Source organism: Lygodium microphyllum, chromosome 28, assembly GCF_053477565.2.
Source record: "Lygodium microphyllum isolate KBCC chromosome 28, Lygodium_microphyllum_v1.1.10, whole genome shotgun sequence".
Taxonomy (NCBI): domain Eukaryota; kingdom Viridiplantae; phylum Streptophyta; class Polypodiopsida; order Schizaeales; family Lygodiaceae; genus Lygodium; species Lygodium microphyllum.
In genome coordinates this window covers 71,366,591-71,380,177 of record NC_141162.1, presented here as the reverse complement: position 1 = coordinate 71,380,177, position 13,587 = coordinate 71,366,591, and positions in this window count along the sequence as shown.

Here is a 13,587-nt window from a genome sequence, read left to right as displayed (position 1 = left end):
AAAGTTAATTCTAGTTGCTTTAGCCTGAAGAATTCATTCATCTTCAAAGTCTGGTAGGTTGGCGGAAGGTATCGTCTGCGTACAGCATCTTTCAGCTGAACCCAAGTAACAGCGGCTTCAGAAACACCTTCATCTTTGCACCATTGCTTCCACCATAATCGAGCCTGGCCAACTAACTAAAGTTTGGCTATCATTGCTTGATTGGTAGAGGCAGTTCCTGAAGCAAAGAAATAGTCATCCATCGACTCAATCCATATCTCTGCCTCTGCTGCAATGTCTATCCCTTCTCCATCAAACTTGGGTACCTTAATTTGCTTGAGAAAGAATTTCTTCTCTTGCATGTCAACATTCATGGGTGCAGAAGGTGCCTAACAATCAAGCCATACTGCTTAGATTATTTTGTTTAGGATATGTCTACAAACCATTCATTAATCAATCACGTATCATTACAAAATTTTGCTCTGATACCAACTGTGAGGTGCCTGCCCATCGGCTTTCCAGGCACTCTTTTAGCGGCCTATCGAGAAACGAATCTAAGCATCGCTACTCGGCACTCCCAGGGAATGTTCCGAGTTTTGTTGCCTAGGGTTTCCCGAATCCGCCTCGCAACGGAACGTTCACGACCGACCCACTAGGATTGACCTGAAATTTGAGTTCCTAGTTGTCAAGGCCTCCTGTTAGCATTCTAGCGTCGGGTATTGGACATCCTACTTTACACAGAGATACCCAACCCGAAGCAGATCTATGCCGCACTTGGTTCAAAGAGAATGGGAAACGAGAGGGATGTGTTGCTCAACCTCTCTGCCCATAGGGCATAGTCCCATTTCGGTCCCCTAAAACAGCATGAATCGGGTTCTAACCTATCAATACCTAAAGGTCGAATGACGATAAAAACTTGTGAGAAGCCTCCCAGTTCTCTGGGACCACCCTGCCGTAGGATAGACCCATCGGGGATTCCGTCCACCCGCTTCCCTTGATAGCTTTAGTTTTCTAATTAGGTCCTACCACATTTATGTGTGACACTTAAAATCAGCTTCATTAATTAAGCCTTTTAGGGAACAAGGTTCGTTCGCGTAAATTATAGCACAGACACGAAAACAGAGCAAAGCAATCTATTGACAAACAAGATCAAACAAGTTCCTTAACTTATCTTCAAGTTAATCTTTGTCTCCCGCCCATACAGGAGAAATTATGTTTCGCTTCTGTCCAATAGAAGTATCCCTTCTGCCCTGCAGAAGTAACTGGTCCAATTCACATGGCACCAAAACTCAATCCTTTATCTAGAATAGGATCTCCCAACATGCCTAGATGTTGGGGGCCACGAAGGTTTTCAACTCCATTCTCGACCTAGCAAGGGGTGTCCAGAGCTCCAACTGACCTACAAGCTGTCTAGGAGCGAAACATCATTCCCGTGGTTGGCCTTTTCACCACTCGACCTTCGGCCCGTGAATCGAGCAGTGCCCTTTTGGGTTAATACGCGGTGCGACCATGGAGGTGATCCACCCGTACAATATATCCTTCCTTAATTAAATCCTTTAAGAATCAAGCACAAACAAGGCATTCAGCCTAATAACATTTTCTAAGAAAAGATTCCTTTATTCCCATGGCGACTTGTCATCACAGACTCTTGCCATGCATTTGCCATAAATCACAAGCACTTGGAATAATCATCCAAACAATAACTAACAACCAATTGAATGTAAAAAAATTTAGGATGTTGTTCGATCAATCAACAAAACCAATTGCATTCTTTCCAAACAATGCAAGAATAGATGATATAACATTTCCATCGTATATTTGCTCCCTCCCTTGGGATCTAAGAGCAATACCATGCAAACATGTTCTTAACACTTCCTTCCTTCGGCTAGGGCATATGTTAAGGGCTCAAACACTATTCATGATGTAAGTTCTATAGGTCACTTACCTTGATTGATAACCCAACCCTGAATTTGGATTGGCAAAAGTCATCCTTATCCAACGGATCTCAAGACATCCTAGTTTTAACCCTTATGATCAATTTCTTGTACTAGCTCTTAGTCAAGTCATGAGGCAAATAGAAATTTATCCTCACATATCAAATATGTTATAGGCATAACATATAAATACTTGATAAGATAAGTGCGAGATGATCTCAAGTAATTAGACTCCAATAGGCCTCGCATTGACCTAGAATCTAGTTTTTCTTAGTATTTGGCCTGTTAGGCTAAGTACTTTTGAAGTATCTAAACTTTAAACTAGTACTTCTCCATTCACGATTCTTAATGTCATATTCTTTTAGCAATTATGCTATCTATAACCCTTGACTATACTTTAATCTAGCATTTCTATGCCCAATCTTTTTTATGTCGTTCTTTTGACGACTATGCCATTCATAACGCTTGACTAATTCTTCCTTGTAATTGCTCTACTAGCAAATAAGTTATATGTAACTAGGTGCAATTATCTTCCCTTGATATATGCACTTCACAAGCTCCATCTTTCGAGTAAGCGAGATGAAATTTATCCTTTCCCATGACCTATACTCGTGCATCGTAGTATGGGGCCTAACGTATCTCATACGAGAATCAAAGCAAGAATCTATCAATTTGAAAATACATTACTTACGACCGGAACCGCAGTTGGATTGACGATGATGCCTTTGCCCGAAGCCTTGTTGCTAGTTGCAAGATTGTCATCCACACGCGACATTCTTTGCTTGGAGGCCATCGTCCGCAAATAGACTCAAGAGATTAAGAAGGTAGAATAGATTCAAGATAAAAGATCGTAAGAGAAGATGGTTAAGTCGAGGACCGAGATAGAGGGAATTGAGCTAATTCTCTTCCTTGCAGCCTCTCGGGGTGACTCTCTCCTCTCTCTCTATCTCTCTCTCTCTCTCTCTCTCTCTCTCTCTCTCTCTCTCTCTCTCTCTCTCTCTCTCTCAAGCTCTCTTTCAAGCTCTTCCTCACAATCTCTTGGAGGGGTATCCTTCTCTCTACCTCTCTCTCGCAGCCTCTCGGTGTCTCCTTATGCTTCTTATGCCTCTCCCATGCCTCATATTTATAGTGAATTAGAGAAGAGGGCTTGTGGTTGAGAAGTGGAGCTCTTTATGGAGGGGAATCTTGGAAAGATCAGTGATCTGATGCTCAGATCATAAATCTGATGGTTCCATTGGCTCCGAAAGGGGGGTAAGACCCCAAGACACTTGATTAGAAAGCTCTCAGTTCACTCTTTCTTCTTTTCTCTGTTCGAAGTGCTGTCTACTGCCTGTAAACCGCGATCGCGGCGCGCACCATTTCGCCAGTCACTTTTCTTTATTTTTCTTTTTATAAAATCTTCAAACTAACTAAAATATCACTTGTCTTTTCTTTTTAAATGACATCCAGTTCTAAAAATCTCCATATCTTTTTCTTTTAGGATAATATCTAAAGTATCTAAAATATACTAGTTTTATCCAAAATCTAATGTTTTTGGACCTTCCAAACTATACACATGAACTTAGTGATTAATATAACTCATAAGTCTCATTCACGTTGTAATTTACGTGAAGGGTGACTACGGTCCTTGCCAATTTGAGAAAAATATCGAATTTACGACTCTTGATTTTTCTAAATAAAATATTTTAAATTAAAAAAAATTTATCAATAATTAATGTTTGTTAGTTTTTACCTTAGTTAGTCTTTAGTTAGTAATCTTACTAGCTGATTAATTTGACTAACTAACTTACAAACCAACCAACTAACTTGTATTGTGCGGAGATATTACATCCTCCTCCCCTTAGAGAAATCGAGATGTCCTCATCTCGAGAGAAACAGGGGGTATCATCTTGGAATATGTGGGTTATGGAACACCACGCTTCTACTGCGCTACTTTGATCTCTCACTGACATACGGTCTTTTGAAAAAAACAACCTATGATATTTGATATATTTGAGTCTTGGTTACAATAGAAAATTTATTGTAGTTACATCTCATGGATATCTTCTAGGTTTTTCCTAAGCACTCGGTATATTCTAGATCATTGGAGCTTGTACGACTTCTTTTCCTGTAAGCTTAAGTTCTCTTCGAGCTCTGTTGGGACAATTGATATAGTTATGTCCAATGTTGTGGCACTCGGAGCATCGGTGTTTAGGGTGCTTTGGACATTCCCTTTTGAAATGACCTAACTCCCTGCAATAGGAAACAACGCGGAGCTTTATCACTTGTGGTCACAAGATTTTTGGTTGTCCTTGGTAGGATTTTCTTCTTTAGACCAAAGTGTTCTAGGATTCTTTTAGCAGATTGGAGTGGTTCTTTCTTTATCTTGGAAACTACATTTCCAAATTTTCATGCCCTTAGTTGGAGACTGAGCTCCATGGACAATTGGCTTTGCTTGTAATACTAAAGAATACTTCCAAGCTTCGACATTCTGGTAAGACCCAGTCTATATTAGTTGAGAAGAAATGACTTAAGAGAAATTCATTGCACATTATGACTATCATTCCTTGCCAGAGTATCTCTAATCATTTGCAAGTTCTAGGCTCAAAATAGATGCAACTCATATTACTCAAGTTCACTGTAGTCACAAGAGTAAGGTTTATTCCAATACAAGTTGTATTTCATGTCGACAAAATTTCTAGGATTTCTAATAATCCTAAAGTGGTGTAGTAGGTTCTAAGTTTCCATCTTCATCTGATTCCTCTATATATCCGAAGACTGCAGTTGTGTAACTTCGTTTTCTTGGAGACTCCGTATCTTTTGGAGACTTAAGTCAGGGCAGTCTACTTGGACATGTCCTAGCTCATTGCAATGGAAACATTGACGGTAGGGACATCTCCTACGGATGTGCCCTATCTCTCCACATGTATGGCATCTCTTACCCAGATCTTGGGAGTCATCTTTACTAAAATTTTCCGATTTAAATTCTTGGACGATTGGATTCGCTCGGAGTAATGCGTCTTGCAAGTCTGTTGGATGCATTGCTTCAAGACGATGGTTCAAAGGAGTGTTTAGGCCATGGCAAAACTTGGATACTTGCTGCGCAATATCCATAGGTGGTGCATATTTTAGTAGGGTTACAAACTTTGAGTAGTAAGCTTCCAAAGTTAATTCTAGTTGCTTTAGCCTGAAGAATTCATTCATCTTCAAAGTCTGGTAGGTTGGCGGAAGGTATCGTCTGCGTACAGCATCTTTCAGCTGAACCCAAGTAACAGCGGCTTCAGAAACACCTTCATCTTTGCACCATTGCTTCCACCATAATCGAGCCTGGCCAACTAACTAAAGTTTGGCTATCATTGCTTGATTGGTAGAGGCAGTTCCTGAAGCAAAGAAATAGTCATCCATCGACTCAATCCATATCTCTGCCTCTGCTGCAATGTCTATCCCTTCTCCATCAAACTTGGGTACCTTAATTTGCTTGAGAAAGAATTTCTTCTCTTGCATGTCAACATTCATGGGTGCAGAAGGTGCCTAACAATCAAGCCATACTGCTTAGATTATTTTGTTTAGGATATGTCTACAAACCATTCGTTAATCAATCACGTATCATTACAAAATTTTGCTCTGATACCAACTGTGAGGTGCCTGCCCATCGGCTTTCCAGGCACTCTTTTAGCGGCCTATCGAGAAACGAATCTAAGCATCGCTACTCGGCACTCCCAGGGAATGTTCCGAGTTTTGTTGCCTAGGGTTTCCCGAATCCGCCTCGCAACGGAACGTTCACGACCGACCCACTAGGATTGACCTGAAATTTGAGTTCCTAGTTGTCAAGGCCTCCTGTTAGCATTCTAGCGTCGGGTATTGGACATCCTACTTTACACAGAGATACCCAACCCGAAGCAGATCTATGCCGCACTTGGTTCAAAGAGAATGGGAAACGAGAGGGATGTGTTGCTCAACCTCTCTGCCCATAGGGCATAGTCCCATTTCGGTCCCCTAAAACAGCATGAATCGGGTTCTAACCTATCAATACCTAAAGGTCGAATGACGATAAAAACTTGTGAGAAGCCTCCCAGTTCTCTGGGACCACCCTGCCGTAGGATAGACCCATCGGGGATTCCGTCCACCCGCTTCCCTTGATAGCTTTAGTTTTCTAATTAGGTCCTACCACATTTATGTGTGACACTTAAAATCAGCTTCATTAATTAAGCCTTTTAGGGAACAAGGTTCGTTCGCGTAAATTATAGCACAGACACGAAAACAGAGCAAAGCAATCTATTGACAAACAAGATCAAACAAGTTCCTTAACTTATCTTCAAGTTAATCTTTGTCTCCCGCCCATACAGGAGAAATTATGTTTCGCTTCTGTCCAATAGAAGTATCCCTTCTGCCCTGCAGAAGTAACTGGTCCAATTCACATGGCACCAAAACTCAATCCTTTATCTAGAATAGGATCTCCCAACATGCCTAGATGTTGGGGGCCACGAAGGTTTTCAACTCCATTCTCGACCTAGCAAGGGGTGTCCAGAGCTCCAACTGACCTACAAGCTGTCTAGGAGCGAAACATCATTCCCGTGGTTGGCCTTTTCACCACTCGACCTTCGGCCCGTGAATCGAGCAGTGCCCTTTTGGGTTAATACGCGGTGCGACCATGGAGGTGATCCACCCGTACAATATATCCTTCCTTAATTAAATCCTTTAAGAATCAAGCACAAACAAGGCATTCAGCCTAATAACATTTTCTAAGAAAAGATTCCTTTATTCCCATGGCGACTTGTCATCACAGACTCTTGCCATGCATTTGCCATAAATCACAAGCACTTGGAATAATCATCCAAACAATAACTAACAACCAATTGAATGTAAAAAAATTTAGGATGTTGTTCGATCAATCAACAAAACCAATTGCATTCTTTCCAAACAATGCAAGAATAGATGATATAACATTTCCATCGTATATTTGCTCCCTCCCTTGGGATCTAAGAGCAATACCATGCAAACATGTTCTTAACACTTCCTTCCTTCGGCTAGGGCATATGTTAAGGGCTCAAACACTATTCATGATGTAAGTTCTATAGGTCACTTACCTTGATTGATAACCCAACCCTGAATTTGGATTGGCAAAAGTCATCCTTATCCAACGGATCTCAAGACATCCTAGTTTTAACCCTTATGATCAATTTCTTGTACTAGCTCTTAGTCAAGTCATGAGGCAAATAGAAATTTATCCTCATATATCAAATATGTTATAGGCATAACATATAAATACTTGATAAGATAAGTGCGAGATGATCTCAAGTAATTAGACTCCAATAGGCCTCGCATTGACCTAGAATCTAGTTTTTCTTAGTATTTGGCCTGTTAGGCTAAGTACTTTTGAAGTATCTAAACTTTAAACTAGTACTTCTCCATTCACGATTCTTAATGTCATATTCTTTTAGCAATTATGCTATCTATAACCCTTGACTATACTTTAATCTAGCATTTCTATGCCCAATCTTTTTTATGTCGTTCTTTTGACGACTATGCCATTCATAACGCTTGACTAATTCTTCCTTGTAATTGCTCTACTAGCAAATAAGTCATATGTAACTAGGTGCAATTATCTTCCCTTGATATATGCACTTCACAAGCTCCATCTTTCGAGTAAGCGAGATGAAATTTATCCTTTCCCATGACCTATACTCGTGCATGGTAGTATGGGGCCTAACGTATCTCATACGAGAATCAAAGCAAGAATCTATCAATTTGAAAATACATTACTTACGACCGGAACCGCAGTTGGATTGACGATGATGCCTTTGCCCGAAGCCTTGTTGCTAGTTGCAAGATTGTCATCCACACGCGACATTCTTTGCTTGGAGGCCATCGTCCGCAAATAGACTCAAGAGATTAAGAAGGTAGAATAGATTCAGATAAAAGATCGTAAGAGAAGATGGTTAAGTCGAGGACCGAGATAGAGGGAATTGAGCTAATTCTCTTCCTTGCAGCCTCTCGGGGTGACCCTCTCCTCTCCCTCTCTCTCTCTCTCTCTCTCTCTCTCTCTCTCTCTCTCTCTCTCTCTCTCTCTCTCTCAAGCTCTCTTTCAAGCTCTTCCTCACAATCTCTTGGAGGGGTATCCTTCTCTCTACCTCTCTCTCGCAGCCTCTCGGTGTCTCCTTATGCTTCTTATGCCTCTCCCATGCCTCATATTTATAGTGAATTAGAGAAGAGGGCTTGTGGTTGAGAAGTGGAGCTCTTTATGGAGGGGAATCTTGGAAAGATCAGTGATCTGATGCTCAGATCATAAATCTGATGGTTCCATTGGCTCCGAAAGGGGGGTAAAACCCCAAGACACTTGATTAGAAAGCTCTCAGTTCACTCTTTCTTCTTTTCTCTGTTCGAAGTGCTGTCTACTGCCTGTAAACCGCGATCGCGGCGCGCACCATTTCGCCAGTCACTTTTCTTTATTTTTCTTTTTATAAAATCTTCAAACTAACTAAAATATCACTTGTCTTTTCTTTTTAAATGACATCCAGTTCTAAAAATCTCCATATCTTTTTCTTTTAGGATAATATCTAAAGTATCTAAAATATACTAGTTTTATCCAAAATCTAATGTTTTTGGACCTTCCAAACTATACACATGAACTTAGTGATTAATATAACTCATAAGTCTCATTCACGTTGTAATTTACGTGAAGGGTGACTACGGTCCTTGCCAATTTGAGAAAAATATCGAATTTACGACTCTTGATTTTTCTAAATAAAATATTTTAAATTAAATAAAAATTATCAATAATTAATGTTTGTTAGTTTTTACCTTAGTTAGTCTTTAGTTAGTAATCTTACTAGCTTATTAATTTGACTAACTAACTTACAAACCAACCAACTAACTTGTATTGTGCGGAGATATTACATCCTCCTCCCCTTAGAGAAATCGAGATGTCCTCATCTCGAGAGAAACAGGGGGTATCATCTTGGAATATGTGGGTTATGGAACACCACGCTTCTACTGCGCTACTTTGATCTCTCACAGACATACGGTCTTTTGAAAAAAACAACCTATGATATTTGATATATTTGAGTCTTGGTTACAATAGAAAATTTATTGTAGTTACATCTCATGGATATCTTCTAGGTTTTTCCTAAGCACTCGGTATATTCTAGATCATTGGAGCTTGTACGACTTCTTTTCCTGTAAGCTTAAGTTCTCTTCGAGCTCTGTTGGGACAATTGATATAGTTATGTCCAATGTTGTGGCACTCGGAGCATCGGTGTTTAGGGTGCTTTGGACATTCCCTTTTGAAATGACCTAACTCCCTGCAATAGGAAACAACGCGGAGCTTTATCACTTGTGGTCACAAGATTTTTGGTTGTCCTTGGTAGGATTTTCTTCTTTAGACCAAAGTGTTCTAGGATTCTTTTAGCAGATTGGAGTGGTTCTTTCTTTATCTTGGAAACTACATTTCCAAATTTTCATGCCCTTAGTTCGAGACTGAGCTCCATGGACAATTGGCTTTGCTTGTAATACTAAAGAATACTTCCAAGCTTCGACATTCTGGTAAGACCCAGTCTATATTAGTTGAGAAGGAATGACTTAAGAGAAATTCATTGCACATTATGACTATCATTCCTTGCCAGAGTATCTCTAATCATTTGCAAGTTCTAGGCTCAAAATAGATGCAACTCATATTACTCAAGTTAACTGTAGTCACAAGAGTAAGGTTTATTCCAATACAAGTTGTATTTCATGTCGACAAAATTTCTAGGATTTCTAATAATCCTAAAGTGGTGTAGTAGGTTCTAAGTTTCCATCTTCATCTGATTCCTCTATATATCCGAAGACTGCAGTTGTGTAACTTCGTTTTCTTGGAGACTCCGTATCTTTTGGAGACTTAAGTCAGGGCAGTCTACTTGGACATGTCCTAGCTCATTGCAATGGAAACATTGACGGTAGGGACATCTCCTACGGATGTGCCCTATCTCTCCACATGTATGGCATCTCTTACCCAGATCTTGGGAGTCATCTTTACTAAAATTTTCCGATTTAAATTCTTGGACGATTGGATTCGCTCGGAGTAATGCGTCTTGCAAGTCTGTTGGATGCATTGCTTCAAGACGATGGTTCAAAGGAGTGTTTAGGCCATGGCAAAACTTGGATACTTGCTGCGCAATATCCATAGGTGGTGCATATTTTAGTAGGGTTACAAACTTTGAGTAGTAAGCTTCCAAAGTTAATTCTAGTTGCTTTAGCCTGAAGAATTCATTCATCTTCAAAGTCTGGTAGGTTGGCGGAAGGTATCGTCTGCGTACAGCATCTTTCAGCTGAACCCAAGTAACAGCGGCTTCAGAAACACCTTCATCTTTGCACCATTGCTTCCACCATAATCGAGCCTGGCCAACTAACTAAAGTTTGGCTATCATTGCTTGATTGGTAGAGGCAGTTCCTGAAGCAAAGAAATAGTCATCCATCGACTCAATCCATATCTCTGCCTCTGCTGCAATGTCTATCCCTTCTCCATCAAACTTGGGTACCTTAATTTGCTTGAGAAAGAATTTCTTCTCTTGCATGTCAACATTCATGGGTGCAGAAGGTGCCTAACAATCAAGCCATACTGCTTAGATTATTTTGTTTAGGATATGTCTACAAACCATTCGTTAATCAATCACGTATCATTACAAAATTTTGCTCTGATACCAACTGTGAGGTGCCTGCCCATCGGCTTTCCAGGCACTCTTTTAGCGGCCTATCGAGAAACGAATCTAAGCATCGCTACTCGGCACTCCCAGGGAATGTTCCGAGTTTTGTTGCCTAGGGTTTCCCGAATCCGCCTCGCAACGGAACGTTCACGACCGACCCACTAGGATTGACCTGAAATTTGAGTTCCTAGTTGTCAAGGCCTCCTGTTAGCATTCTAGCGTCGGGTATTGGACATCCTACTTTACACAGAGATACCCAACCCGAAGCAGATCTATGCCGCACTTGGTTCAAAGAGAATGGGAAACGAGAGGGATGTGTTGCTCAACCTCTCTGCCCATAGGGCATAGTCCCATTTCGGTCCCCTAAAACAGCATGAATCGGGTTCTAACCTATCAATACCTAAAGGTCGAATGACGATAAAAACTTGTGAGAAGCCTCCCAGTTCTCTGGGACCACCCTGCCGTAGGATAGACCCATCGGGGATTCCGTCCACCCGCTTCCCTTGATAGCTTTAGTTTTCTAATTAGGTCCTACCACATTTATGTGTGACACTTAAAATCAGCTTCATTAATTAAGCCTTTTAGGGAACAAGGTTCGTTCGCGTAAATTATAGCACAGACACGAAAACAGAGCAAAGCAATCTATTGACAAACAAGATCAAACAAGTTCCTTAACTTATCTTCAAGTTAATCTTTGTCTCCCGCCCATACAGGAGAAATTATGTTTCGCTTCTGTCCAATAGAAGTATCCCTTCTGCCCTGCAGAAGTAACTGGTCCAATTCACATGGCACCAAAACTCAATCCTTTATCTAGAATAGGATCTCCCAACATGCCTAGATGTTGGGGGCCACGAAGGTTTTCAACTCCATTCTCGACCTAGCAAGGGGTGTCCAGAGCTCCAACTGACCTACAAGCTGTCTAGGAGCGAAACATCATTCCCGTGGTTGGCCTTTTCACCACTCGACCTTCGGCCCGTGAATCGAGCAGTGCCCTTTTGGGTTAATACGCGGTGCGACCATGGAGGTGATCCACCCGTACAATATATCCTTCCTTAATTAAATCCTTTAAGAATCAAGCACAAACAAGGCATTCAGCCTAATAACATTTTCTAAGAAAAGATTCCTTTATTCCCATGGCGACTTGTCATCACAGACTCTTGCCATGCATTTGCCATAAATCACAAGCACTTGGAATAATCATCCAAACAATAACTAACAACCAATTGAATGTAAAAAAATTTAGGATGTTGTTCGATCAATCAACAAAACCAATTGCATTCTTTCCAAACAATGCAAGAATAGATGATATAACATTTCCATCGTATATTTGCTCCCTCCCTTGGGATCTAAGAGCAATACCATGCAAACATGTTCTTAACACTTCCTTCCTTCGGCTAGGGCATATGTTAAGGGCTCAAACACTATTCATGATGTAAGTTCTATAGGTCACTTACCTTGATTGATAACCCAACCCTGAATTTGGATTGGCAAAAGTCATCCTTATCCAACGGATCTCAAGACATCCTAGTTTTAACCCTTATGATCAATTTCTTGTACTAGCTCTTAGTCAAGTCATGAGGCAAATAGAAATTTATCCTCACATATCAAATATGTTATAGGCATAACATATAAATACTTGATAAGATAAGTGCGAGATGATCTCAAGTAATTAGACTCCAATAGGCCTCGCATTGACCTAGAATCTAGTTTTTCTTAGTATTTGGCCTGTTAGGCTAAGTACTTTTGAAGTATCTAAACTTTAAACTAGTACTTCTCCATTCACGATTCTTAATGTCATATTCTTTTAGCAATTATGCTATCTATAACCCTTGACTATACTTTAATCTAGCATTTCTATGCCCAATCTTTTTTATGTCGTTCTTTTGACGACTATGCCATTCATAACGCTTGACTAATTCTTCCTTGTAATTGCTCTACTAGCAAATAAGTCATATGTAACTAGGTGCAATTATCTTCCCTTGATATATGCACTTCACAAGCTCCATCTTTCGAGTAAGCGAGATGAAATTTATCCTTTCCCATGACCTATACTCGTGCATCGTAGTATGGGGCCTAACGTATCTCAAACGAGAATCAAAGCAAGAATCTATCAATTTGAAAATACATTACTTACGACCGGAACCGCAGTTGGATTGACGATGATGCCTTTGCCCGAAGCCTTGTTGCTAGTTGCAAGATTGTCATCCACACGCGACATTCTTTGCTTGGAGGCCATCGTCCGCAAATAGACTCAAGAGATTAAGAAGGTAGAATAGATTCAAGATAAAAGATCGTAAGAGAAGATGGTTAAGTCGAGGACCGAGATAGAGGGAATTGAGCTAATTCTCTTCCTTGCAGCCTCTCGGGGTGACTCTCTCCTCTCTCTCTCTCTCTCTCTCAAGCTCTCTTTCAAGCTCTTCCTCACAATCTCTTGGAGGGGTATCCTTCTCTCTACCTCTCTCTCGCAGCCTCTCGGTGTCTCCTTATGCTTCTTATGCCTCTCCCATGCCTCATATTTATAGTGAATTAGAGAAGAGGGCTTGTGGTTGAGAAGTGGAGCTCTTTATGGAGGGGAATCTTGGAAAGATCAGTGATCTGATGCTCAGATCATAAATCTGATGGTTCCATTGGCTCCGAAAGGGGGGTAAAACCCCAAGACACTTGATTAGAAAGCTCTCAGTTCACTCTTTCTTCTTTTCTCTGTTCGAAGTGCTGTCTACTGCCTGTAAACCGCGATCGCGGCGCGCACCATTTCGCCAGTCACTTTTCTTTATTTTTCTTTTTATAAAATCTTCAAACTAACTAAAATATCACTTGTCTTTTCTTTTTAAATGACATCCAGTTCTAAAAATCTCCATATCTTTTTCTTTTAGGATAATATCTAAAGTATCTAAAATATACTAGTTTTATCCAAAATCTAATGTTTTTGGACCTTCCAAACTATACACATGAACTTAGTGATTAATATAACTCATAAGTCTCATTCACGTTGTAATTTACGTGAAGGGTGACTA